Genomic DNA, 5,955 nt, shown 5'->3' with positions numbered 1-5,955 from the left:
ACACTGAGAGTCCCATTAATGTAAGTGACAGAAGCCAAGATAACTGAGAGTGTGGTGTGAAACAATCTTCCCTCTTTCTTCAGAATCAAAGATGAACAGTAGATAATGTAACCAAAAGTTTTTCTGAACTGATACTCCTCCTCATCCTACTCTGAACCCTGCTATCAACTCCTATTAGAGGCAAATTACCCTTTGAGGGTGGAGAAAAGATACTGTCAAACAGCTTTACGGAAACATGCTGAAGACATCCAAATGGCCAGCAGACACCTGAAAAGATGTTCAACATGACTAGTCATTTGGGAAATGCAAAGCAAAAGCAGGATCCCAGTCCTGAGATCTTGTCAAGATGGTGGTGTAAGCAGACTCTGAACTCATCTCCTCCCACAAACACAAACATGTTAAAACTATTTTTGGGAAAATCACCCTGGATAGAAAACTGAAAACTGGATAAAAAGAACCCTCACAACAAGGGACAGTCCTGAATAAGGCAGAAGAGCCAGAAATTCCTGATGGAGAGGAAAAGAGCCACCTTTGGGAGCAGCAGAGCTTCTTAGCTGGCCAGGCGGGAGACATCATAAGGTACACAGCCCTTGCTGGAGGAATGAGGTCTGGAGCAAGGCCAATACTGGAGCATCCTTCAGACTCAGCACAACTGAGATGAGTGTCTTACGGTCTGGCTTCGCTGGCTATTAACTGCAATGAAGATACCCCTAGAAAAGCTATCAGCTGAAAGCCGAAAAGACCCGGGTCTTAAAGGGCTTATGCACAAACTCGCTCATTGCAGCAACCTAAAATCACCAGAGAGAAGGCTGACAGTCCTTTGGTGAAACAAGACTCTAGTGTTGGACTCTTGGGGCATCTTGGTGAGAGGAGGGACCTCACTGGAGACTGAGACATTGGTGGGGGCCATTGTTCTGACCTGGTCCAGGCATGCTGACACAGACCTTGGTGGGAGCCATTGAGGTTCTTCCCTTGGCCTGTTAGCCCAGGGGTCTGCCATGCCCACTAGCGTACAGATTTAATTCAGTTCAGCCAGGGCAGGTAGCCTGCCCTAGGGACTGGCCCCACCCCACAGCAAGCCCCCAGGCTACTTTTAAGCATTCATTGGGTGCCTGGATCCTCTACAGGCACGCAAGTGTGTCTACCTCTGTGGGGCAGGGCCTGTGTGAGGACCAGATGAACTGTGGGGGGCATTGGTGGAGAGGTGGGGACCTCTGCAGTGTGGCATTTGGGTACACTCCAGGGGGTTGGGAAATGTGCATGGACCAGGACTGTGTTGATGGTGTTTGTGGTCCTGTGAAGGGTGAGGCTTATCAGTGGCAGAAGACCTGTGTTTCACAAATAGCCATAAAAAGGATCAGCCCCACCTTCCAAGGTCTGAAACAATTGGGTGCTCCCATGCCTAGGGTCAGCCCCACTCAGCTGCACTCCTAAGAGAACTGACAACAGCTTTGCAGGCCTGAAGCCTATGGCAACTGTAAGTCCCTGAGCCTAGCAACCAGCTACACTGGGTACCAACCCAATTAAGAGGAAAACTGCAATAGGAGTGTACTGATAGACTATGTAGCCAATGATGCTGAGGCTCCCCAAACCGGATTTAAAAACAGCTGGCCAGGGAAGGAAAGACTAGACTCCCTGGGTACCTGCAGTAAGAGCAACTCTGCCACAGTAGAAAGACACAAGTAGCCCACAAAGGGGTCACTCCTGGATCATTTGGACTGCTGATGAGAGGGAAGCACAGTGCTGGGCTTCATAAGGCATCTCATATATAAGGCCACTTTTCCAAGATCAGGAGACATAGTGGACTCACCTAATACATAGAAATAAGCACAGAGAAAGAGGCATAATGAGGAGACAAAGGAACGCTTTCTGAGCAAGGGAACAGGACAAAACCCCAGAAAAAGGACTAAATGAAACAGAAACAAGTGACCTACTTGACAAAGAGTTCAAACAAAATCTCATAATGATGCTCACAGATGTTGGGAGAAGACTGGATGAACACAGTGAGCTCATCAGCAAAGAACTGGAAACTATAAAAAAGAACCAATCAGAAATGAAGCATACAATACTGGAAATGAAAAATTCACTAGAGGGACTCAGTAGCAGAATAGAGGATGCAGAAGAATGGATCAGAGAGCTAGGTGGAAGACTAGAGGAAATCACCCAAGCTAAACAGAAAAAAGAAAAAAGAATTAGACAGAATGAGAACAGTCTAAGGGAACTCTGGGACAATATCAAGCATGCCAACATTCGGATTATAGGTGTCCCAGAAGGAGAAGAGAGAGACAAAGGGGCAGAAATTTTATTTGAAGAAATAATAGAGGAAAATTTTCCTAACCTAAGGAAGGAAACAGACATCCAAGTACAGGAAGCACAGAGAGATCCAAACAAGAGAAGCCCAAAGAGGTCCACACCAAGACATATTATAATTAAAATGTCCAAAATTAAAGAGAAGATCCTAAAAGCAGCAAGAGAAAGGCCACAAGTGACATACAAAGGAAAGCCCATAAGGCTGTCAGGGGACTTCTCAGCCACAACCCTACAGGCAAGAAGAGAATGGCACAACGTATTTATAACGTGCTAGAAGGAAAAAACCTATAGCCAAGAATACTCTATCCATCAAGGTTTTCATTCAGAATGAAAGGAGAGATGAAGAGCTTCCGAGAAAAGCAAAAATTAAAAGAGTTTATCACCAAGAAACCAGTTCTAGAAGAAATGCTGAAGGGGCTTATTTAAGTGGGAAAGCGATGACCACAAATAGAGATACTCCTCTGAAAATTGCCTCTATATTTCTATTATACGCCTCTGGAACCCCAATTAGAATTAGGCATATGTTGAATCTTCTTGTTTTACCTTCTACACCACTGAAGCATTAATTATTTCTTTCTCTCTACTGTGTTCTGTTTAACTTTTACAGATCTCTCTCCCAGTAAATTCATTCTACCATGTTGTGCTAATTCGCTGTTTAACTCATCCATTAATTTCAAATTTCAATCATAATATTTTGTTTTCTCTCTTTAAGTTTCACTTGGTTTTTTGATCAAATGGTCAGCTTTGACAGTCTCTTATTGTTTCATCATATTTTCAATAGTATCCTTATTTAACATATTAAACATACTTACTGAAATTACTGCTATCTAATAATTTCAATACACGGTTTGTAAGTCTGATTTCATAGTTTAATGATATGGCTGACTCTTATTCAAAGTGCCCTCTTTATTTATGTGCTTAGGTTTTTTTTAATCTTAAGTTCATGTTTCTTTAAAATTTGTGGAAATCATTGATGCTTGTATTTAAAATTTCTTTCTTCAAGGTATTCTGTCAGATATCTTGTGGATAACACCAAACCAGAATCTCTTTTAAAAAAATATATGACTTGCTGTGTTTTGGTGTCACAATAGTGATAATATTTAGGCTGCATATCCACATAAGTAGATGGATGAGACTAAAACTTATAGGAGGAAGGAGTGACATCAGCATCATAATGCGAAAAGGCGTTCTCCTTTTTCTTCCACTTTCGTAACAATGAAGTGACATCCATGAACATAAGAGCCTTTGTGGGAGTTGCAGTATACAGCACTAACTTCCAAGGGACCCAGGAGGAATCTCACCCACCTGTGCATCCAGTAATAGGCAGACAGACTTTTGGTATGGGCTGCAGAACCAACAGGAGCTAAGTACTTGCCTCAATCTATCTCGGCCATGGTCAGGTAAAGCCTGGAGAGTGCTAACTAGAGCAGAAAATAGTGAATGAGACAGACTTTGTGGAAGCCCAGGTTCCTGAGAGTTGATTCCAGTGCACAACTGAAGCAGAAAAAAAGGTGTGATTTGGTTGCAGTGGAAACAGTGAAAGGAGCTTCCCCATTACCACCCATTTGAAGACAACACTGCACAGGTGGAACCACTCAGTAGTGGCTAACCCTCCTGTGAAGGAAAAAGAGCAGTGAGCAAGCTCCCAGCTACCGCAGCAGTGCTGGACTCAGTTGGGGAGCTCCTTTCTCTAAAGAGATATGTAGACTACTGAGGTGAATAGATTGCAAGTGGAGGGTGAAGGGAAATCAAGTAAAAGACAGACAGGAATATCAAGGGGAGTTAAAGGAGGACAGGGGCTCGGGATTTCACAGGAAGTCCACCTGTGAGGCTCTAGGAGTACCTCATCAGAGGATCTCCCCTCAAGATCCACAGGAAATCTCAACCTCCCAGTGCTAAACCCACACTTCTCCTCACTCTGCAATTGGCTCTTTGTGCACATTCCTGAGTGTAGCAGTGATAGCAACTCCAGTAAACGGACTGCTCTCAGAAAAACAGGACCAGTCTGTGGACACGGGAGAAACCACAAACCACACTGGAATGTCACCTTCTGGAAAACAAAAAAGAGATTTCCAGTAGCCAGCCTGGTGAGAGGTAACAACTAGAGAAGAAACAGTAGCTTAAGAATTCAGCCAGAAGAGGGAGTAATAAGAGGGGAGCAGGTGGCTGAGTAGTATTCCATTGCATATATATATATATATTTATACCCTATCTTCTTTATGCAATTATCAGGTGATGGGCACTTAGGTTGCTTCCATGTCTTGGCTATTGTAAATAATGCTGCAATGAACATAGGGGTGCATGGGACTTTTGGAATTGCTGACTTCAAAATCTTTGGAGAGATTCCCAACAGTGGGATGTCTGGGTCATATGGTATCTCTATTTTTAATTTTTTGAGAAATCTCCATACTGTTTTCCATAGTGGCTGTACCAGTTTGCATTCCCACCAGCAGTGTATGAGGGTTTCTTTTTCTCCACAACCTCTCCAACATTTTTTACTGTTTGTTTTAGTTATTTTTGCCATTCTAATGGATGTAAGGTGATATCTCAGTGTAGTTTTGATTTGCACTTCCCTGATGATCAGTGATGATGAGCATCGTTTTGTGTGCCTATTGGCCATCTGTATATCTTCTTTGGAGAAATGTCTGGATCTTCAGGGAATTATGTTAAGTGAAATAAGCCAGATAGACAAAGAGAATCTCTGTATGACTCCACTTACATGTGGAAGTTAAACATGTAGACAAAGAGAACAGATTAGCGGCTATCAGGGCAAAGGGGGCGGTGGGGGTGGGCACAAAGGGTGAAGTGGTCACCTACAACATGACTGACAAACAATAATGTACAACTGAAATTTCACAAGGTTGTAAACTATCATAATCTCAATAAATTTTTTTTTTAAAAAAAGCACCGAAAAAAAAGTGGAGCAGGTGTACCGACAAAAGCAAAGAAAACTCCAGATCCCTTACTTACACTACTCACAAAACTTAACTTGAAATGACTTAAAGATTTAAACATCAGACCTAAAACTGTGGAACTCTTAGAAGAAAATTCTAGGAAAAGCTCCTTGACTTTGATCTTGGGAATGATTTTTTTGGACATGACACCAAAAGCACAAGCAGGATGAGCAAAACTCAACAAGTGAGACTACATCAAACTAAAAAGCCTCTACACAGCAAAAGAAATGATCAAAAGAATGAAAGGCAACCTGCAGAATGAAAAAAATATTTGTCATCTGTATATCGGATGAGGGGTTATTATCCAATATAGTTAAAGAACTCATACAACTCATACAATGATGAATATAAAACTATCTGATTTAAAAATGAGCAATGGGGGGCTGGCCCCGTGGCCGAGTGGTTAAGTTCGAGTGCTCTGCTGCAGGTGGCCCAGTGTTTTGTTGGTTCGAATCCTGGGCGCGGACATGGCACTGCTCATCAAACCACGCTGAGGCAGCGTCCCACATACCACAACTAGAAGAACCCACAACGAAGAATATATAACTATGTACTGGGGGGCTTTGGGGAGAAAAAGGAAAAAAATAAAATCTTTAAAAATGAGCAATGGAACTAAATAGACATTTTCCAAAGAAGGCATTCAATGGCCAACAGGTACATAAAAAGATGCTCAATAGCACTAATCATCAGG

Source organism: Equus caballus, chromosome 12 (assembly GCF_041296265.1).
Source record: "Equus caballus isolate H_3958 breed thoroughbred chromosome 12, TB-T2T, whole genome shotgun sequence".
In the NCBI taxonomy this organism is placed as follows: domain Eukaryota; kingdom Metazoa; phylum Chordata; class Mammalia; order Perissodactyla; family Equidae; genus Equus; species Equus caballus.
This window is presented reverse-complemented; position numbering follows the sequence as displayed.